Below are 23,604 nucleotides of genomic sequence, written 5' to 3'. Positions count from 1 at the left end.
ATGTTGGTCAGGCTGGTCTCAAACTCCCAACTTCAGGTGATCTGCCCGCCTTAGCCTCCCAAAGTGCTGGGATTACAGGCATGAGCCACCGCACTTGGCCCCGAAAGCGTTTTTCTATACAGCGTCAAGTAAAGACGGGGAGAGGGCTCAGAGGCTGCACTGGTGACAATGCAGATAAACAAGGTGATTGTTGACCAAGTGTTTGCAAATCTCGAGCTTCCTAGGGCCAGAAAGCTCAGAGTCCAGCAGCCATGGCTATGTCTGTGTACACTGGAGGTCAAAGTCAAGTTACTAAAAACTGTCAATCTCTGCCTTGTAAATCTCTCCCATTTTCCTGGAGCATTGCACCCTCTGCCAAGGCTGCCTAACTTCTTTCCTCCTCCCCGTCTTTCTCCTCTCATTCAGCCTGGCCTAGTTGTACTCAACAGCAGGAGGAGGAGAGAAAAGGGAAAGGCAAGACTCACAGAGATTAGAGAGAGTTAGGAGTGGTTTAGTAAAGAAATGATGGAGTTCCTGCCCTGTACTGCTGACTCCCTCTCTCTGGGCTGTAGGAAATCTCCACCTTCAGGACAGGCAAGAAGGGCATCCTAACCACAGGGCAAGAATTCAAGAGACTTGGGATGTGGCCCCTATTCTAGTTGCAACTGGCTGTTGCGACACCCACTGCGGGGAATGAGGAAGCGCTGTCTGGCTCACTCCCTGTGAGCCAGGCATGAGTGTGCAGGGAGGGAGGGATCCCTTTTCACAGGCCCAAGGAAATGCAATTTTCTATCCTTGGAATTTGATAGTGTAAGGAAGAAGGACAAAATAAAAGGCATCTCCCTGCTCTGGAGGAATGTAGCATCAGGTTGAAAAATAGATTCTGGGAGATCCCAGGATGCAAAGAAGCCCAGAAGCTGCCATGGGGAGCTCAGATGTCCTCCAAAAGGGTGGGTCACCAACTGAGCCTTAAAGGAGTAAGTAGGACTAGTGAAGCACATGGGGCTGGCATTCCAGACAGGACACAGGACTTGAGCAGAGGCTTGCCGGAGACTGGGGAGCACACCAGGCTGGCTGGGGCTTCATTTGGGTATGCAGAAAGTTTAGTTAGAAGAGTGGATCAAGATTGGATTATGGGAGGCACTGAATGGTAAATTTAAGGGGGCTGGATTTGTCTGCGGGCATTGGGGAGCTTCCAAGGGAACCAGAGATAGGACGAGGCTCTTGCGTAAAAATATGAAGCAATATTAGGTAATATGATTTGGGTCGGAGTAGGGGCCACAGAAACGGGAAGGAAGGAATGAAAGGCATGAAGAAAGAATCTACAGGATTGAGTGATGGGCAAGATATGAGCAGAAAAAAGTGGAGGCGTGGAAAGAGGGGAGGCAATAGCAAGGTTTCTGACCTGAGAGTGTGGGAGATGAACAACCCCATGAAGAGGAGAGAAGCCAGGAGGAAGAAATGGTTTGGCGTAAGAAAAGGAGGAGTTTAATTTCTGAGATACAGCATTTAAGAAGACAAGCTCCTCAAGTGGGAATATCTTACAGACTCTTAGAAGCGAGGGCTAAGGGAGGGAGGGAGGGTCCTGGGAATCATCACATCTGGATGGTCACCGGAGACATGATGGAGAAGGGGCCTGTGGATCTAAGTGCATATTCCTAGCTTGATACTTCAAGGTGCTGCCAGATAGAAGTTGAGATAGGCTTGGCATTTAACACACTCCTAGCAGAGGTGAGGCCCAGGGGGAAGCGGCCAGGCTGAGAAACAAGAATATGGAAGACAGAGGCGAAGAGGAATGGTGGGTTCCTCATGGATGTTCTCATAAGTTCTATATTTCTCAAATTCATCAAAGAACCAATTTCAACTCAGAGAAAGTAGAAGCCTCCAGGGGATGCCTGGATGCTCCACAGGACCACAAAGCATCTGAGTTATGCAATTTATTCAGATGTGTGAGGCCTGAACTATTACAACACTCTCTTATCTGCTCCCATGTGAATTCAAGCTCTCTTCACTCTCATCCACTCTACACACCAGAACCTGACCCTCGCACCTCCACCAAAGTCAGCATGGTCAACAGCTCCTACTGCCTTCAGAATAAAGCCCCATGGCTGTCTGGGACTTCCAGAATAACTCCCAAACACATTGGCCTCCCTGTCCAAGCCTTATCTTCCATTCCACCCCCATCTCTGATTGCCTTTTGCCACTCTTGGTTCCACCCAAAATGAGTCACTCAAACCACACCTCTCCATCTCTCTGCTGTTATTTATACTCTTCTTCGACTACAGCCACCCTCTCAAGTTCCCACAGTGTATCCTATCTATCCTTTCAGAGCTTTGCCAAATGCCATCTCCTCCAGGAAGCATTCCCAGAGTCCATAACCAGAAGGAATCTCTGCCCTGCAATCTCATAGCACTTCATGCCTCTTTTATGGCACATTATTTACCTTTAAGTAACTTGGAGTTAAATAAATATCTTACAGTTCTTTATCTTCATGTACTGCCTCCCCTACCATACTATAAACTTTGTGAGGACAGATATAATTCCTCAAATTAGGGGGAAGAAGTGGTGGTTCATGCCTGTAATCCCAACACTCTGGGAGGCTGAAGCAGAATTGCTTGAGCCCAGGTGTTCAACACCAGCCTGGGCAACATAGCAAGACATCGTCTCTACAAAAATTTTAAAAATTAGCCGGGTGTGGTGGCATGTGCCTGTGGCCCCAGCTACTCAGGAGGCTGAGACCAGAGGATTGCTTGAGCCTGAGAGGTCAAGGTTGCAGTGAGGTGTGATCGCACCACTGTACTCCAGCCTGAGCAACAGAGTGAGATTCTGTCTCAAAATGAGATAAAAAAATTGGGGGAAGAAAAACTGTACCCTGAGAGTAAAGGGAGTGATGGGGAGAAACATGCAACAAGTGCCTAGAACAAATTACAAATGAGCAAAGTAAGTCTCAGAGAGGTTCTATCACTTGGCGATGTCAGACAGGCAGAGTATGACAGAGTCGAGAGTCAAACCCACCATGTTCAGATCCCAAATTCATCACTTTTCCTGGGACAATGCCTGTGATATTTTCTGGGGGATTTTCACACAGTCAAGTATGTCTCTCCATTACCCTATTAGGGAGGCAGTACCAATTCTTCATCTTCAAATGAGAAAAGGAAGGCTTGAAGAGGAAAGAGATTTAGCCAATGTACCCCAGTTAACAGGTGAGAGCATCTACACCAAAGCCCAGGCCTCCTGCCCTCTGACTCTCTTTCCTCTTGCCCGGGCTGAAAAACTGCCTGAGCTTCTGCCTGTAATGAGCTGGGGGCTGGGATTCAAGCTTGCAGTGAGCCACTTGCAGCTGTCTTGGTTGGCACCACTGTCTGCCAGCACCAAACGTGTCTAAATAGCGGAGGGGATGTGACCAGATGCTGCCGAGAGCCTCTGCAGAGGTGCAAAGTGCAGCAGCATCAGATCTCTCATAACCTACCTGGGGTGGGACCTGGGGGCAGGGACTGTGTACATTGAGCTGGGTGAGAGGGGTTGGGTTTTGACTCCAAATACTCCCAGAGAACACAGAGAAGCACTTGAGGTTCCCAGAGCAGTGGGATGGACATAGTACATTAATTTAGAAATCAGAAAATGGGCCGGGTATGGTGGCTTACACCAGTAATCCCAGCACTTTGGGAGGCTGAGGGGAGTGGATCACCTGAGGTCAGGAGTTTGAGACCAGCCTGGCCAATATGGTGAAACCCCGTTTCTACTAAAAATAAAAGAATTAGCCAGGGATGGTGGTGGGTGCCTGTAATCTCAGCTACTCAGGAGGCTGAGGCAGGAGAATCTTTTGAACCCAGGAGGTGGAGGTTGTAGAAAGAAAATAAGCCAGGTGTGGTGGCATGTGCCTGTAGTCTTGGCTCATGCCCCTGCACCCAAGTGAGACTTCATCTCAAAAAAAAAAAAAAAAAAAGAAACCAGAAAATGATGGTGCTCCAAGTGGTCAGAACCACCACAGGGGCCATTCCATCCCAGGTGAGAAGGGAACCCCCCGAAGCGCAAAACCCAAACTCAGGTCAGAACTCCCAGTAGACTCCTCCCTATCAATCACCCCCATATGCACCAGTGGGACTGCTATGGCTTGTGGGGGGCAGGTTCTCACAGAATCAGGTGCAAGGCCCTCAAGAAAGAAAGGGCATTAAAACGGGGTCTGCCCCCACAATTATTGGGAGAATTGGTCCAATTTAAAGGAAGACAAATGCAGGAGATGCGAATTAAACCTGGTACCGAGCTCTAAACCCTAGGCGAGGTGGATTCTTTGAGTCCCCCTGTCTCTAGTGAGTGATCTTGCCAGATTCTGTGTGGGTGGATTTCAGAACATAAAAGGAAGAGAGAGAACTGGAGAGGGGGAAGATGTTAGTGAACATAGCCAAGCTAGGAAACGGGAAGGCTTGCCTCCCGCAGGTATTGGCCATTGCTGATCTTGGTTTTAGTCACACTAACCGGCTGCCTCATAAAAGCAGCAACCACCTTAGTGCTGGGAAAAGGTAAGAGGCCACGAAGACCATGAAATTCAGAGCAGTGTCCACCCCTGCAGGCCGCCTGTGGCCTACCTGGAGGGTCTCCTGAAAATTAAACTCTGCATTTAAACCAACCTGTCCATTGCATCTGGGTGAAAAGTGTGACCGAACATGCAGCCTCAAGTCTGCTCTTCTTAATAAACTGTCACCATGAGTAATAATTATGCCTTGAGAAATAGCAGAGTGACTCAAAAAGCTGTCCCCTCCCCCTCTGCCGCCCCCTCGCACAGCTCGTAGCTTTGTACACAGTGTTAGGAGGCCCAGAAAGTGAAGCCACCATTTTCTCCTGCCTGTCAGCTCTCTGAACACTTTACATGACCATCTGGACTTCAGTGCCGGATGGGCATTCATAGACAGTCTCTTTGCTGTCTAAAGAGTTAATTAGGGCTGGCTGTTCCCAAAACACAGTGAACTGAGAGTGGGGCTAGGCAAAAACAAACATCATTGAATACCTGATGTATGCTTGTGAGACAGTGCTCAGGGGAAGCAGCCTGACGCCTCACAGAAGAGGGCCTATAACCTCTGGAAAAATAAATGGTGCTGCCCCGCCAGCTCAAGTATGGACATACGTGTAAAGACACCGGAGAGCTCATACTTATTGGATGCATATCATCTGCCTAATTATGGGACTGAATGTTTTATTGTACTTCGATGCTATTATTATTAAGTGGGTGCATAAGACGCTATTATTAAGCAGGTGCATCTGGCTTGTTGAAATATCGAAATAGTCCATCCTCGTTGGAAATGTCCATGCTACAGCCCTCCGAAGGCCTGTTTCTTCCACCCCCAGACTCCACAAGATGCACTGACGGGGTGAGCCTGGCATGGAAGGGGGCCTCTCTGACGCTGCTCAGAGTAATGGTGGTGGCTGTTCTGTTTGATCTGTACTCAGGTTTTAGTAGCTGTATTTTGAATATCTCTCTAATGTACACTATCTCATGCCACCCTCACCCAAAGCCCTGTTATTGTCTCCATCTTGCAGATAGGAAGCTAGGGCTAACTCACCTACCTAAGGTCACTCGGGGGTACCAAACCTGGGCTGGAACCCAGGCAGACTGACTCTGAGCCTGAGCTCTTGACCATCCGACTGCTTGGATAGGAAAGGCGTATCAGTGTTGCAGAGTCACCACTATCCCTGCTCTTTCTCCTTAACCCTGGAACTGACCGGTACTCTGCAAGGAAACTCTTCATCCTCAAGCCAGCAAAACTTATCTTCATCACCACACTTTCAGCCCCAGGCACATTGCAGCTCTGCACCTCTACTCCATCCCCCGATGTGGCCATTTACCTGGGAGGCCAGGGTCACATGGTCCTGAGACATATGGGTCCCAGGCAGGGAAAACTAGAGACTGAGTGACCTACCATGCAGGGTAGCCCCAGGGTAGCCTCCCTCCCCTCCCTAGCCTCACCATCAGTTTCCTTTGTCCTAGCAGTATTTGGGGCACATGGAGCTACTGTCGTCACTATAGAGAGCTAAGTCCAAGGGACTTGGACTTTCTCCAGGGTCCACTGCATGATGAAACGTGGCTGGAGCTGCAATAGGAAGACTCAGGCTGGCACAGGTGGGAGTTTGTGTCTCTGAAGGATGCATAATGCTAGAAAGGTTGCATACAGTCGGAGGCGGTGGCTCACGCCTATAATCCCAGCACTTTGGGAGGCTGAGGCGGGCAGATCATGAGGCCAAGAAATCGAGACCCTCCTGGCCAACATGGTGAAACTCCGTCTCTACTAAAAATACAAAAATTAGCTGGACGTGGTGGTACGTTGCTATAGTCCCAGCTACTTGGGAGGCTGAGACAGGAGAATCACTTGAACCCAGGAGGTGGAGGTTGCAGTGAGCTGAGATCGTGCCACTGTGCTCCAGCCTGGTCAACAGAGTAAGACTCCATCTCAAAAAAAAGGTTGCACACAAGGGCTCCTTCCTTGAAGATCTTCTCTAAGTTGGACACTGCCTAGTCTAGAATGAATTAGGTCCATCCTGGCTAGAGTTATGAGAAGGGCTATGCCTTCTGAACGACCTGCTTGGTCCCCAAACTGCACTCACATCAAGGTTCACTCAATGTGGAATGCTGTTTCCCTGAGAATGTGCATGGGCTCTATAGCCATACTCAGGCAATGACACGTGTCTTTTTATGCAGGACTTATCATAACCTTGATCTTGCAAATATTCAAGACACATGTCCAAGTGCAGGCTCATTTGAACGTTTCATCAGTGGAACACCTCTATCCCTCTCACGCCATAGGGTCTCTCTCAACACCACCTGGGCAAACAATCCAAGGGCCTGGGGACAAAATGTTTATCACAGGGGGATGGGGAGATTTAGCCACTGGAAAGAAGGACCATTTTTAACCTAGCCGTTCCCGCAAGGGAAACACACTTTCCATTTCCTCTTTCTCTTAACGAATTCTTGACTTCCTCTAGGTTCTCTTTTAGGAGGACCCTAATTTGCTGTTACAAATGCTCCCATTAAAGTCAAAATCCAGTTCACAAGGCACCTTCACTTCCTCTATCTCTCAGCGCTACTTTTCTAATAAGGAACTCATCCTAAAACTGGGAATCATGACAGCCAAATTTCATGGCGCATTTGTCTGCGCTGAATATTTTATGTGGATTCTCTACTTTAATTCATTCACATTTCCCTTCAGTTAATTCTACTTTGAGTCACTCTCTGCCCACCCACCATCCCTCAAGAAGAGTGTTATATCTCCACCCCTCGAAGCAGGTCATATGGGAAGGGAGTAGCAAAGCCAAAAACATAATGCAGACTCTCCCCAACCCAAGGGCTAACCCCACAAGTTCTCACTGGAAGCATGAACCCTACTATGTATTTCACCTGAGACCTCCAAGTGCTCACTTGTGGAAGTAAATGAACCCAAGCACTCTGTGGCTGTTGCTTTGCTCACCCCTGTGAAGGTGTTGCAAAATTCAATATGTACCGTGTTTCCTTTAGTACTCACTAGGCAATTTACATACATTATCAGGGATCCTCCCAACCACCTGCACAGATACTCCTGCCCTCATTTCAGAAAAGAGGATTCTGAGGGTCAGAGAAGCTCACCAGTCTACATGGATTTGAACCCAGATCTGTCTGGATTTAATGTTGTTTCTTCTGAGGTACCATACTCCTTCACCTGTATAGATGAATAAACTGACCAAGGAATTGATTTTTTGTTTTTTAAATAATAGGGTCAATCAGTCAATGAGCTCAAAAATAAAATCCAGGAAGAATGGTTACAAGATAGACCTGAGACTGTTCTCAGAGTGCCTGGGCAGTTTCCAGCCTTTACTTCCCAACATTGCGCCAACCTCAGCTTCTCCTAGAGTAGGGTTGCCAGATAAATACAAGACACTCAGTTAAATGTGAATTTCTGAGAAACAGTGAATCATGTTTGAGTATAAGTATGTTCCATGTAGCTCATGAGACATATTTGTATTGAAAAAAAAAAAAAAAAAAAAAAAAACATTGAGTGCTTATCTGAAATTCAAATCTGAGTGTCCCGTGCTTTTATTGGCTAAATCTGGCAACCCCTTCCTGCTGGGAAGTCTCCTGCCTGGCTCCAGGTCCCAAGTGTTGCTCCAACAGAAGTTGCCATGGCAGCCTGGCAGGCCTTCCAAAGCCTTCTAGAGCGGTCTCCACTCACCCCTGCAGCTTCCCCTTGCCCCTGCACGCTCTAGGCTCCCAACAAGCCCAGCTACTTTCATTTTCCTGGATGCCTCCCGTTGCTTCCAGCCTCCTGCTGCTTTTAGCCTCCAATCTCTGCACTTGCTGTTCTTTCCCCTCTTCTCTTGCGCTAATTTCTAGTCATCCTTTAGCTCTCAACTTGGAGTCACTTCTGCCAGGATGCCCTCCTGGCCATTGTTGACTGGCTCCCCCCACAGCCCTCTAGTGCAGGGTTGGATAGTACCCTGCACCTTCCCCTGGCAGCCCTCCCTCAACCACCCTGTATCCCACACTGCCCTGGTGAGCAGAGGCCATGCCACACTCACCTTGTCCCCACACCTTGCACCTGCACCTGGCTGCAGGTGGGAAGCCAGTGAGTGCCTCCTGAATGAGTGACTGCAGACTGTCCCGCCAATGCTGGGGCTCTCCAATGTGACTACTTCCTTCCTCCCTTCTGTCTTTAGTCACTTTTTCATCAGTGTCCTCCTCCCCCTCCCCCAGAGTGGTTGTGAAAGACAGGGCCTTCAGCAACAGTACTCAGGGTGAACAGAGAGCATCCCACGTGGAGGGGCCTCCCAGCACCCACCACTGGGTCATGCCATGTGCACTGCCCCAGTGGGCTCAGACCCAGTCACAGCGCAGCTTCCGAGTTCCTCCTGGCTAAAGCCACCTCTAGGCACAACTTTCTGCTCTTGTCCTTCCACTGGCCCCTTAAATGAGCGGACTTGGATTTTGCTCCCAGTTTGGGGTATAGGGAGATGCCGGTGTCATGTGGCCGAGGCTTAGGGCAGGTGGCAGGGCTTGAAGAACATCACCCATATGCCGCTCCACGCTCGCCCACCCAAAGTGGTGCCCACGCGCAGCCTGACAGCAGGCAGAGGCAGCTCCGTACTTAACCCTTGAGTGGCACTCAGGAGGCGGCTTCTCAAGGAACCAGAGTGGCCAGTGTTAACTACACACACATACACACACACACACACACACACACACACACACAGACGAGCTCCCCTGTGCCCCAGAACACCCCTGCTTTCCTCCAGCCATGGCTTGATTCAGAAGATGACCTCTCAGGTGCAAGGAGTGGCTGCAGGAGAGTTAGGGTGGGCTGGGGGTGAGACTGTGACCCCAGGGGCTGCGGAAGGGCCCGGGAGGGAGCGGGGAGCGGGAGCAGGAACAGTCAGAGGTCTGAGACAGGAGCTGAAACCCCGTGGCTCCCTAACCTGACCTTTAGAGGCAGCAGCCTGGCTGTGCCCTCACACCTTCACCCCTAGCCTCCCCCAGCCTCCCCTGTCTGAATATGTTGAGAGGACAAAGAGGGAGAAACACCCTATAGTGTCAAATTTACTCCAAAAATAGAATCCCTCTTCCCCGCGGAAGGCTGGCAAGCTCCGGGCGTGTGCACAGCACCCACGGCTCCGATTTCCTGGGTCTGGCCGTTTCTCCGGGAACTCCCAGCTCAGGTGCCCAGGATACCGGAATTGTTGTCCCCAACCCCTGCCACCCGGTCAAGCCTCCAACTTCTGCCGGGCGCAGCGCTCAGCCCTGGCTGGCGGGAGGGACTCACCCAGGGAGGCGCGGACTCCAGCGACTGCTCCTCGGGCCCCGCCAGGTGAGCCGGGACAGCGGCAAGTACAGGTAAGTCGGCTGGGCAGGTAGGTGTGCAGCGGCTCCGGAGGCTGTGGCTGAGTAAAAGGGCTGACAGGTTAGATTCTCCCTCCTCCTCTGAGTTGTTAACCACACCCCTGCTGCTCTCCTCCCCACTTCCTTAAAGGGTGGGGTGTGTTGTCTGTGTGTGCCGGCTCCAGCCTCTTACCATAAACTCTGAAATAGATGCTGCCACCAATTCCCTGAGCGCCGGGCAGACCTGGGGGGCTATCTCTGCCATTCCCCCGGCCGCAAATGGGATCCTTGGATGTTATGTGCCCCTTGTGAGTAGTTAACTCCCCAATTTCTAACATCCCTCCATCCTCTGCCCACTCCACCTGCAGCCTTTTGGAGGCCAAAAGGTGTGTGGGGGGGGCGGGGGGGCGGGGGGCAGGGGGGCAGGGCGGGCGGGGGAAAACCCCCGCAGTGGCAGATGTTATCTACATGGTACTCTGAGCACCTGTGTCCTAATCGCTCCATGTCCTAAAGTGGCCCCAGTCCCTTTGCAGGCATGAAAAATCATAAATACCACCAGGGATTTTGGCATGACCGGTCCAGGTCCCTGAACACCGAAGACCAGGTCCCTGAGCTGTGACCAAGTAGGGTCTGAGGACAGCACAAGAATAGTTAGAGGTGCTGGACAGCCCCTTCCAGGGGCCTCGTCTCCACATGAGTCCGCCTGGCTGCCCAGAGGCTGGTCCCCTCTTTCCTCAGGCCAGTGATATGTGAGCGGGCACTCAAGGGCACTTAGCAACACTTCTTCCCTATCCCTAGGAAAACTCCAGACTTGCTCCTGAGTAGGAGGAGGAAGTGACCTGGACTTAGCATAAGGTCAAAAAGGTGGAGTGTACTCAGCATCACCCTCATCCTACAATGTCCTCTCCAGAGCCCCTGTCCCAAGCTTCTTTATTCTGTGTCCCGTGCAGGATTGGAATCTGATTCCCAGGGCTGCCCTGTTGCACAATTCTAGAGGGTGCTATTCACAATATACTTTCTGAGAATGGCGCCCCCTGGAGTTGTGCTGAGGAAGCACTCAGTTTCCAAGATTGCACTGACTCCTCATTTCTGAAAAGAAACTGGAGACTTAGGTAAGTTAACAAAGCTAGGAAGTCAATGTTTCTCAAATTATAATTGGTGGACTACCCACAGCTATTGGCTGGATGCCACTCTGGGTCCACTGAAGATCAGACTCTCTGCAGCTAGGGCCTACCTGCCCAGCATAGCGCTCACAACCCATTGATGGGCACTGCCAGCCTTGACAGCTGGAGCCCCCCACCCCTTCCCATTCGTGCTATTCACAGATTTGTCACGTTCCCAGCACTCAGCGTCTTGGAGGTAATCTTGGTGACTACACAGCGGTCAGCAGGTCAGAAGGTGGTCAGGTGGGAGAACTTGGGCAGGGGTGGGAGAGGCAAGTCAGACAGAGGTAAACTGAAGTTAGCAGGGAAGGTGGGGGGATGAGGAGGCAGGTAATTGACTACATGGCAAGGACATGGTCAGAGGGCATCTGGCAGTGGGTGTCCCCTCCGTATTCTTGCGCTTGGAAATGAAGTGATGAAGCCCGAGTGGCACGAAAGTTAGATACCTGGGTGAGTTGTTGAGAGTCTGTACTAGGAGGTGGCAGTGGGAACTAAAAGCAAAGACAATCAAGACCTGTTTGAGAAAAGGTGAGTTTGTGTATGCTGCCCCTGTGTGGCCACATAAATGAACTACCATCTTATCTTGCTGGGACCAATTCTGGGAAAGGTGAGTTTTCAGAGGTTTTTGAATTCTTCAGCACTTTAAAAAAAAATCTCCAAAATCTACCTCATAGAATCATAAACCCATAGGTTTTTAAATGAAAAAGACATTGAGAAACTCTCTGGGGTGGCCAACTCCGCCATCAGGTCTCCCTAGGTTCTGTCCGGTGTCATGTACAAGCAACTCAGGTGACAAGGTCATGCATTTCTGCCTGTTATCGCCTTTTAAAAAAAACCATCAGAAATGCATCAGGAGCCCTCAAATTCCATGGAAATCCCTAAAAGATACTATCCATGGTGATGCTGTCCATATGGCATAGGTTGCAATAATGATCTACCCCAGTTAGAAAAGAAAAATATTTCCCTTCTGCTTCTGTATCTCAAGCTGACCAAGTACCATGTGGGAGGCCCTAATTGTGGGGGTGTCCGGGGGATGTGTAACTGGATCAAAAGAAGGAGAAAACTATAATGAAAAAGGCCTTTGAACAAATGTCCTTTCAGCTGCTGGACTCTTCCATTTGGATGTTCCACTCTTACCACAAACTCAGGTCTATAACCCTGGCTCATCTTGCTCTTCAAACAACCGTTCCAGCCCTCCCCGTCAATGTCAACAAAAGATGAGTCACCTTTGACTCTCCCTCTCCCTCCTTACCCTGCAGCCATGCAATCTCCAATCTCTAAGTCCTGGGAGTCCCCACAAACATTTTTCCTATTCCTTGTTTTCTTTCCTGTCCTATTGACCCATCCTGGTTCAGGTTCTCTTATCTTTTCACTAACTGGAGATCACAAAGGTGGTTGAGCTGGTGATTAACTTTTGGGATGGCATTTGAAACCACAAGAATGGATAAGCTTGTCTAAGGCAAGAGTCAGAGACAGCAGAGGACTTCAAGTGAAGCTCTTACCAGGAGCAAATGAATGAAGAGCCAAAGGTCAAGTGAGGTGGGCTAATAAGTAAATTGAAAGTGAAGACACAGAGGTGGCATGTGCTGATGAGTCCTGGAAAGCTTGACTGCCAAGGGCAATTGAGACCAGGGGGTATTGGAGGGGGTCGTGGGTTGAAAGAGGACTGATTTGTCATTTAGGATGATAGCCAGTAGAGCAGGTTTCAATGCTCATAGGAAGGATCCAGTCAAGAGGGAAGAGGTTGTGACTTTGGGCATGTGAATCTATCTTTCTGAGCTTGTATTTCCTAATCTAGAAAAGTAGAAAAATAAGTATTATCTGTTCTACCTGTTTCCCAGGGTATTGTGAAGCCCTAATTGATAGGTATACAAATGCTATGAAAAATTCTATGGCTATAATTTTTAGAAATGATAGCAATTAAAGTAAGCTTCATGGGGAGATAGTACATACATATCTGCCATATAATTTATCAAGTGTTCACTCTGTGCCAAGGACTTTCATCTGTCGTCTAGCTTGTCTTCACAACCATCTATGAAGTAGCTAGTCCTATTCCTGGTTTGCGGAAAGGAAAAGGAAGTTTGGAGAAGGTAAATAAATTATTCACAGCCTCCCAGGTGGTAAAGAGCAGGACTGAATCAAAACCCATCATTGGCAGGGCTGCGATATTACATAACTGGCATCTCTCCATTGTAAAGGATGTAATTTAAATTACATCATGTAAATTTACTATTATGTAGAATACATTTTATTTTAAAAGAATAGTATGGTTATAAGTATTCTAACAAAAAAAATGGACATATACAAAAACTAGCTGGGCATAGTGGCGTATGCCTGTAGTCCCAGCTCCTCGGTGGGGCTGAGGCAGGAGAATCGCTTGAACCCGGGAGGCGGAGGTTACAGTGAGCTGTAATTGTGCCACTGCACTCCAGCCTGGGCGACAGGAGTGATATTCCATTAAAAAAAAAAGGGACAAAGAAAAACTTACGGGTACAAGTAGTAAAAAAAGTACTTCGTCACCAAGGGATGTCTGCCTCTAATTTAACCAGACATCACTATGTTTGCCAAGTGGGCCACAGTTGAAGCCAAAATAAGTTGAGTATGGCTTGAATGGAACTCAAAATCATGCCCTCAACTTAAAAAGAACTTTCTCTTTTCTTTCCTTAATAATGGAATCTCTGACTTTCAGATGGTCACAGGCTGCCCAAAATGAAGACTACATTTCCCAGTCTCCCTTGCAGGTGTGACCAGGTGCGACCATGTGATTAAGTTCTCCACAACGGTTGAAGAGTAGAAGCTATGCACACAACTCCAGAATCATGCCCTTCAAGGGAATGAGCACATCCTCCAATATTTTCCACTCTGTCTTTTCCACCTCCACCTGACAATGAAACCTGGAGCAGCCATCCGGTCTATGATGTTAAGAATCCGGGTACCTAATGTCATCCAGCCACCACGCTTACCCTGGACATAGTCAGAACCTAGTTTAACTTTTACATGAGAAAGAAATTTAAGTTGCTTGGGTTACTTCATTTTGGCCTTTCTGTTACCATTGCCTGAACTGCACTGGTGATATTATGACATAATAAGAAATATATATTTGGTCTCTGACCCTGCACACAACTTCTAAAACCCTTGGAATTTCTGGGGTGTTAAGAATGTTTTTTTGAGGCCAGGCATGGTGGCTCATGCCTATAATCCAAACACTTTGGGAGGCTGAGGCGGGAGGATTGCTTGAGGCCAGGAGTTCGAGACCAGCCTGGCCAACATGGCAAGACTTCATCTGTACAAAAAAATACAAAAATTAGCTGGGCATGGTGGTATGCACCTGTAGTTTTAGCTACTTGGGAGGCTGACGCAAGAGGATTGCTTGAGTCCAGGAAATTGAGGATGCAATGAGCTATGATTGCACCACTGGATGAATTTAGCCTGGGCAGCAGAGCAACACCCTGCCTCAAAAAAAAAAAAAAAAAAAAAAAAAAAGTGCCTTTTGTATGCCAATGAGATGCCTGGTGACTTAGATATCTTAGCTCCCTTAGATAGCTTCAGGATGAGGGCTGGTCATCAGAAAGACTGAGCCATGATGAGAAGGCTGAACTTTCAGCGCTACCCCTAAAACTTGGGGAAGGAAAGGGGCTGAAGGTTGAATTGATCACCCATGGCCAACACTGTAATCAGTCATGCCTACATAAAGAAGCCTCCCTAAAAACTCAAAAGAACATGGTCATGGTTCTGAGCTGAGGTTCTCAAAGGTTGGCACTTTAAGGGAAGGCATGAAGCTCCACGCCCCTTCCCACAGACCTCACCCTGTGCATCTCTTCCCTTTGGCTGCTCATCTGTATCCTTCACAATATCCTTTTTAATAAAGGACAAAAGAAAGAAAAGTGTTTCTCTGAGCTTTGTGAGCCACCCTAGCAGATTAATCAAACCTAAGGAGGGGTCATGGGAATCCTGATGTACAGCCAGCCAGTCGGAAGCACAGGCCACAACCTGGGACTTGCTACTGGCATCTGAAGCTGGAGCGGGGTTGCAGGGTGGGGAGTTGGGGCAGTTTTGTGGGACTGAGCCCTTAGCCTGTGGGATCTGATGCTATCTCCAGGTAGATAGTGTCTGAATTGAGCTGAACTATGGGACACTCAGTGTTGTGGGACTTTTCCTTAGTTTAGCTAAAGACGGGGTCCTTGTCTCATGGCCATGAAAGATTAGGCTCACAGACAATTTAAAGGGTGAGTAAGGCAGGGTTTTATTGGGTGAAGAGGGAAAAAAATGGCAACAGGGGACCTTCACAAAGCCGGAGTCCCTATGTGCTTTCTACCTCATAGTTTGAATCGCAGGTACCACCTAGGAAAAGGAGGGGCCAGGCTCCTCCCCACTGCAAACAGCAGGAACTTCTGTGGCTCCACCCCAGTGTACACTCCTCCCAGTATACAGGCTGACTGGAGTTTCTCTGGGGACCCTTCCCACCTGGCTGTCTCACCAGCTGGCGTTCACTGGCGAATCAGTTGTTGGTGGGGAGAAACTCCTGCACATCCAGCATCAGACGTGACTGTTCAGTGGTACATGAGAGTACAGAGAAATAAGCAGTGTTTTTCTTTTCTTCAGAGCATCCTAGCTAATACACCACCATTTATCCTATTTTCTTTTAGATACAAGTTAAGGCAGAACCTCAATTTTCTCATGTATAAAATGGGATTAATTTACCTTATGGGATTGTTAGAAAAACTAGAAATACATGTGCATTTCCTTGCTATTGCTATAGCTCATAACTGACCATTAATGGATATTATGTCCTGTTGTAACTTTTTTTTTTTTTTTTTTGAGACAGAGTCTTGCTCTGTCGCCCAGGCTAGATAGAGTGCAGTGGCACAATCTTGGCTCACTGCAAGCTCCGCCTCCCAGGTTCATGCCATTCTCCTGTCTCAGCCTCCCGAGTAGCTGGGACTACAGGCGCCCGCCACCAGGCCCGGCTAATTTTTTTGTATTTTTAGTAGGGGCGGGGTTTTACCATGTTAGCCTGGACAGTCTCAATCTCCTGACCTTGTGATCCACCCACCTTGGCCTCCCAAAGTGCTGGGATTACAGGCATGAGCCACCATGCCCCGCCCTGTTGTAACTTTTTAAGATGGGTTCCTGAAAAAAAAAAAAAAAAAGGTTGCTTTAAAATATTCCACCTCCCCCATCAAAAAAAAAAAAAAAAATCTGTAGAGGGGAGAGATAAAATGAAAATAGCAAAGTTGATAATAATGCAAGCTGAATGATGGGTATGTGGGGGTTAATTATACTGTTCTCTCTAAAATATTGAGTGCATTTGAAAATGCACATAATGAAAAAGTTAAAATAAATGAACAAAATAAGATCTTTCCACAGAGGATAAAAAAGGGCTCTTGGAAATAATCCAACGTGAATCTCTTTGGGAAAAATAAAGACATAGTTAAACCATTGAAAAATTGATTTGGGCCAATTTTTGGAAGGATGGAAAACACAGAAGAGCATTTTTAATTGTTCCATTAAAGAACAACACGCAAGGCTCACGCCTGTAATCCCAGCACTTTGGGAGGCTGAGGCGGGCAGATCACTTGACGTCAGGAGTTTGAGACCAGCCTGGCCGACATGGTGAAACCCTGTGTCTACTAAAAATACAAAAATTAGCTGGGCATGATGGTACATACCTGTAATTCCAGCTACTCCGGAGGCTGAGGCAGAAGAATTGCTTGAACCCTGGAGGCGGAGGTTGCAGTGAGCCGAGGTCATGCCACTATACTCCAGCCTGGGCAATAGAACAATACTCTGTCTCAAAAACAAACAAACAAAAACCATGCAGAGAAAGCCTCATTGCCACAGAGGACACATGGTTGCCACAGAGGACACATGGTTTCCGCAGCTATTGGACACGCTTCAGGATTTCCATAACTCCCCAGGTCGCTGCAGGGCTGGCCTGCAGGGTGCTCCTAGAAAGAGTGGCTGCCTGGAAAAGGAGACCGCCCTGATGCCCTGCCGACTCTGAATCGGCTCTATGACTTTGGTCTTCTTGACTCTGAACCCCTAACACCCATCTGTGAGTGGGCTCATCTGGTCCCCGACATCCCATGGATAAGCTCTGAAGCATTGAGTGACTGCCCAAACCTTGCTTGCCAGTGTCGAATTCCATAATTTTAACAAGCGTGGTGATTTGGTCCCAGCCCACCGTGTGCAGGAAACATCAACTAGGAAGTGAAAGCAGATTGCTGCAGGCAAATACGTTGTTAGGAGCAAGAAGAACTTCTAGATAGGAAAAAAATGCCTAGCATGTGCAAGAGCCCTCAAAACACAAGCATCTGTGGCCATTTACAGGACAGAGACAAACAACCCTGCATACTTCATTAACTCCTATTACTTTATTAGCCAGCACAGTAGAGTATTATTGTCTATTTTGGTGCATCATGAGGTATGATTTATATTACGTTCTGCATGCTTTAGAGAAAAAAACCACAAAACATATTTCTGAAATATTCCCATCCAAAATGTTTCCAATAAAATAATTGAGTGCTTCAATATAAATTTCAGGAACATGGAAAATCAGCTTTGTGTTGTGTCCAGTTGCCAAGTTGGCTGTCTATTCCTGTACCACTCCAGTGTCTTTCTAATGAATTGCAGCAATGTGTAACTTCATGTGGATGATCTAAACAAGAGGTCGAAAGCCGAAATGCCTACAGGGGCCGAGCAGGGAATGTGAGGGAAGCTGGCTGGATAGGAACTGTGGCAAATGGGAGAACAAATGTCCCTCCTACAGGGAGCAGCTGCTATTCAGCTCAAAAGTCTATTGCCATGCAGAAAAGTAAGCTTAATGAAGCCAGATCCTCCTTCTCTCAAAACGCAAAGGCAGCCAGTGAACTATCTGCAAAGGAACTTAAGAAAACACAATTCCATTTACAATGACATCAAAAATAAGATACTTGGAAATAAACTTATCCAAGGAGGCAAAAGTCTTCCATGATAAGAACTACAAAACATTGGTGAAAGAAATAATAGAAGGCATAAGGAAATGGAAAAGACATCCTGTGTTCACGGATTGGAAGACATAATATTGCCTAGGTCACTGCCTATCTAATAGAAAATTTTCTCTCTTTTATAATAAATAGCAGAGCCCCTAATGTATCTCAGGTAATCGCCTTCATCACATGATTCAGGTAAATTCTGATTAGCTCAAGTCAATCATGATGGTCTTATTCCCTTTGCCAGGGATGAATTTAGAAGTGAACATGTGACCCAGTTCTGGCCAATAAGATGCAAGGGAGTATTCTGGAAGGTTTTAAGAAAGGTTTCTTGGCTCTAAAAATGAGACATACAGGGAGAAATGGCCTTATTTCATTTCTGGACATTGGTTCATATCAGGATAAGATGCTGGAGTTGCTGCAGTCATTTTCCAACCAAAAGGAAGCCATAGGCTGACCAGAGAGAGGATGAATCTAAAGTCACTGACATAACCAACAGTGGATGCCTTTTGCTTCCAGATTTCCTGGTATGTGAGATAATCCACCCCCTTATGGCTTAAATCATTTTGTGTTGCATTTTATCTATATGTCGCTTAAAAGATCATAAATGATACAGACAGAAAAAAGTATAGGTCAAATAAAAGATGTTTGCAGTCAAATATGACCCAGAGGCAGGCAGTTTACCACCCTCAGTGTTTCCCTAGTTACTTGGATTAAACACTATTTCTCACAGAAGTTCTCCCGGCATTATTCAGATGAACTGAGAGCTCCCACCCTCCTTGTTTCTGTAGTTTAGGCCTCAGGAAAGGTACATCGGACTGCAGTGATTTCCTCAAAGATTTACTTGGTAACTCTGATGAACAAGGTCTATTATGTCTGCAGTGCCAGGATGCCTGTTTCTGAAGATGCTGCTGCCGGCCCTGCGGCTGACTTTAGCAACTGTTGTCCTTATCCCAATATTTTGTTATCTGAAATCTGCTTTGTCTGATATTAACACAGTCATACCAGCTTTCTTTTTATTAGCATTAGCATGGTATATCTTTTTCCATCCTGTTAGTTCAATCTGTATGCTTACATTTAAAGTAAGTTCCTTGTAGTCAGCATATAGTTGAGTCTTGCCTTTTTATGTAATCTAACAATCTCTGCCTTTATTTGCAGTAGCCACTTTCTAGTTCACTGTTTCAAAAAGAAAAAAACAAGGCAATTTCCTCCTTTACCCTCTGCACCTGGGAATTTATTTTCTTAACAATTTAAAAAGTTATTCCTTACACAAATTTACATGGTGATAGCAAGGGGTTTGGAAATCTGGCAGCGCTTGGCAGGGCATTTGAGAGGCGGGATGCAGGAAATTAGAGATTATGAGAACTTTTGAGTAAGCTCTTGCAGAAGATTAGCTAGTATACATAGGACTTGAACATCAATAAGGACCTCTGAATAAGGTCCTTTCTACTGAAAGGAGAAATATAAATTGGTGACAGATTGGTTCTAGTCACCAAGATTTCTCTTTCCTGGTCTCTGGTGAAGTCGTAGTCACCCTTACCCACCCCCTCACCATATGCAAAGAATAAAACAGTTTCAGAGTGTCTAAGTTGGTCAGAATGTGGAGCAATTAGTTCCATATTTTCTTCTATAGTGGAGGAAAAGCAAGTTAGAAAAGTGAAATAATATGCCCCAGGTCCTGCCCCTGGGTAGTGGTGGAGCTTGGACTAGAACTAAGTCCTTTCTGGATTTCCAGAATGATTGAAGAGCCTTATTGGTTTAACGTTAACCTTTGTATTGTAGTTCTTTCTACTCTTCCTTCTTGTTTTTGATTTGTGGCCCCATTCAGAATATGAGAAAAAAAAAACCAACAAAATAAGGAAGATCAGGTAAGAACAGAATGAAACACATAGAAAGCAACACATATCGATTCACAAAGCAACTGGGACACATAGATAAGAGAACACAACGAAAGAGAATAAGATGACGTAAGATTCTCTGCGGCGGGAGGGGAGAGGGCTAGCTGGAGTGTAGCGTTGTTAGCCCCATCTTGTGGCTTTTTTGGATATTGCCTCTAAGGTTAATTTTTGAACCACTAACCATAGCTGGAGACCCAACAACTTGTTGGGTGAATAGATCTAGGATAATTGCTCTCAAACTTCCTTGCACCTGAGAATCACCTAGCGTGCAAGTGAAAATGAAGATTCCTGGGCCTCACTTTCCACAAGAGAGGTGAGTAGATTAAAGTGGGCCCAGGAAACTGCTTTTAGAAAACTCCCCAGGTAATTGCAGGAGAACCATGAACCACATTTAAGAAACATTGAAGGCAATTAGAGTTAGTGGTATTCATCCCTTGTCATTGTGAGGAAAGGACTATTCTGAGGAAAAGTGTGGAAGGAAATTGTTAAGAACTTTAAAGGTCTGAGATTTTACCCTACTTGCAAGCTAATGTGTGGGCCAAGGGAAAACATCTCCTTCGCCCCTTGAAGTTTCACTGCAAATCACTGACAAAAAGGTTAAGAAGAGGAAAGGGATAGAAATTTATTTATTTATTTTTTTGAGACAGGGTCTGGCTCTGTCACCTGGGCTGGAGTGCACTGGCACAATCTCAACTCACTGCCACCTCCCGGATTCAAGCAATTCTCCCACCTCAGCCTCCAGAGTAGCTGGGACTGTTAATGGTGGAGGGTGTCCAGGTTCTTGGCATCTTGAACAAGGAATTGGAAAAAACGCACAAACTAAGCAGGGAAGGCATGAAGGGTTTTATAGAAAATGAAAGTATACTCCACAGTGTGGGAACCGGCCTGAGCACAGGGGCTCAAAGGCCCCACTACAGAACTTTTGGGAGTTTAAATACCCTCTAGAGGACTCCATTGGTTATTTGGGGTACGCCCTATGTAAATGGAGAGGATGAAGTAAAGTTACAAAGTCATTTACTTGGCCTACGCCCTATGGGGAGGATAGTTCCTGTCGCAACTGAAGTGTGAATTGGCCTTATGTTCCCTGCCTCCACACCCTGTTTTCCTGCCTCAGGCTATAGGCACACACCACCACACACGCGGCTCATTGTATTTTTTGTAGAGACGGGGTTTTGCTGTGTTGCCCAGGCTGGTTTTGAACTTGTGAGTTCAAGGCCTTCTTCGACCTCCCAAAATGCTGGGGTTACAGGTGTGAGCCACCACCGGCACCTGGCCTCATCTGCCATGCCTGGCCTGATCATAGTTTTATGTGACATGGGAGCCTTCAGAATGAAGACCTAAAGATACAGGGGAAGTGGCTCATTTTCATGCTTAGGTTCAACAAAGTATGAGTAGCTGTGTAGAAATATAATTGGACAAAAGGTTATGAGCTAATGTTAATAAACTGAGTGGGGAACCTAGGCCTGTCTGTCTAGATTTTTCTTGGCCTCTATGAACATGCATTTCTTCCTTCTGGGTATGTTACAGGTAGTTAGGCATGAGCAGGGCAGGAGAGGACTCTATCCTCCCCAATCCCCTTAAGCAAGAATGCCAGGTGATGGTTTCGCAGTTATCACACTGCCTTTTTAAAATGGATAATTTGGCAGATGGGCCAGAGAGAGACAATTCCCTGATGGTCCACAGCTGTCACACTAAAGTGTTAACTGATGTTAATTGATGTTAAAGCAGGTGCCAGGCATAGGCAATTTCCCAAACAGATAAAAACACTTGAGATTTGTAATCAGCTTCCAATAAAATTTCAGAAATTGGGTGAGTGAGCTTGGGCATGCACATTAAGAGACAAAATAGTGGAGTATGACCTTCCGGGGGCATTCCACTGGAAAAGGGAAGAAAGCCTCAGATGGGCATGTGTACAAATTCCTAAGCACACAGTGCATGCTCACCTCCCAAGCATAAGGAGGGCACTGTGCATTCAGGCAGCTCACACTGAGGGAAGAATGAAGGGAGAGGGCAGCAAGACTCCAGAAGTGGGCCAGCATATGAAGTCCCAGGATCAGGGTTAAATGGCACACTTGTCCCTCAAGTTGCCCGCTTGGGTCTCTTCCAAGTGTACTTTCTTTCCTGTCCTAAAACTTTTTAATAAACTTCCACTCTTACTCTGAAACTTGCCTCAGTTTTTTTTTCTGCCTTATGCCCTGTATTGGTCCATTTTCACATTGCTATAAAGAACTGCCTTAGACTGACTGCGTAATTTATAAAGGAAATAGGTTTAATTGACTCACAGTTCCGCATGGCTGGGGAGGCCTCAGAAAACTTACAGTCACAGTGGAAGGTGAAGGGGAAGCATGACACCTCCTTTGCAAGGCTGCAGGAAGGAGAATGAACATAGGAGGAATTACCAAACACTTACAAAACCATCAGATCTCATGAGAACTCACTATCAGGAGAATAGCATGGGGGAAACCATCCCTGTGATTCATTTACCTCCACCTGATCTCTCCGTTGACACGTGGGAATTATGGGGATTACAATTCAAGATGAGATTTGGGGTGGGGACACAGCCAAACTATATCATGCCCCTCAGTCTAATTCTTTCTTCTGAGAAGGCAAGAACTGAGGTTGCTGCAGACCCATACAGATTCACTGCTCTTAACTCAGACACCTTCTACCCCTAACAGGTATGGGGCAGGACCCTCTCGGGAATCGGGCTCTTACGGCCTGCAGTCAAACAAGGTAAGTCAGAAAATTTCTTTATGGCCGGTTTTTCCACAGAAAGGCAGAGAGAAAGTTAGAGTAATATTTTAAGGTTTCAAGACTGGCTTTAGGAAAAAGGCGTTCTGGTTTCTATGACCTGCCTTGGGGAAAAGGAATTCTAATTTCTATGGCTATCCTTGGGGAACTGAGAGACAGGAGGGCAGGAAGGCAGAGAAAAATTTCTGCTTTTGAGGCCATTTTGGGGTATTGTTTTCTGAGTTTCAACACTAACAAGTTTGCATGCCAAAATTTCATGAATACTGGTAAAAGATACGAGACTCCTGGGTCAGAGACAAAGGATAATACTAACAGCAATAACAGTAGTCACAGTATTGTCATGGGGCCAGTTTCTGAGCCTTAATTCTTGCACGACTATGTGATGAAGGCCACAGCAGGTTGCATTATAGCAGAGGGGCCCCAAGTTTAGGAAACTCAAATCTCTTATAATTGGGAATAAGTCTGCCAGATCTTTGGAGAGACAAGAATACTGCCTTCCAGGGCTATTCAATGCAGAAACATCCTTGAAAAGATAGTTGGAAAAAGGCAGTCAGTGCCTCTGCTCTCTCAAGACATGCAGGAACATGACACATGTGAATTGTCTCCCAATAGAAAAGGAATGAAAGTGCATCGTGTGAAAAGTATTCTGCATCCGGAGGCTGTAAAGTGATCAAACTGAAGCAGGAATGAAGATTTGAAGGAACCATCCAGGCCTACTGTACCAGGCAAGAATTGAGCATGAACTCTAGTTATTTCAGCTAAACTTTGCAGAAGTCCTCAATTTCACTGTTTTAATGGACACTTGCCCATAAAACAGTGCTTGTCATGAGCACTTTCCACATTTATTTCACTTTATCCTCACATTTCATTGAAACAGAGATATTACAGCCATTGTACTCATGAGTAAATGGACTTTGAAACATGATGACTTGTTCACTTTTTCAACCACAGGACAAGAATCAGGTTTTCTCGGAGCTCTTCTGCCACCTCTCCTCTCTTGTTTCTCC

At 46.8% G+C, this 23,604-nt stretch overlaps 1 protein-coding gene across 5 annotated transcripts in view; it reads right to left on the bottom strand.

Annotated features, from left to right (window-relative positions):
• Window positions 1–22,209, bottom strand: part of PTK2B (protein tyrosine kinase 2 beta) — a 147,374-nt gene extending 125,165 nt beyond the window's left edge. For 3 of the 5 annotated variants that reach the window (XM_032144128.2, XM_032144133.2, XM_032144134.2), the window contains exon 1: window positions 9,759–9,940. The gene's annotated coding sequence lies outside the window, so the exon portion shown is untranslated. Of the gene's footprint in view, window positions 1–8,520; window positions 8,804–9,758; window positions 9,941–22,128 lie in introns of those variants that run through there. The other 2 variants (XM_032144129.2, XM_032144131.2) reach the window with 2 other exon arrangements.
• Window positions 22,210–23,604: the final 1,395 nt, after the last annotated feature.

This window comes from Hylobates moloch, unplaced genomic scaffold, assembly GCF_009828535.3.
Source record: "Hylobates moloch isolate HMO894 unplaced genomic scaffold, HMol_V3 SCAFFOLD_22, whole genome shotgun sequence".
Classification (NCBI taxonomy): Eukaryota; Metazoa; Chordata; class Mammalia; order Primates; family Hylobatidae; genus Hylobates; species Hylobates moloch.
The sequence above is the reverse complement of the archived record's forward strand: the minus strand, read 5'-3'. Positions and strand labels throughout refer to the sequence as shown.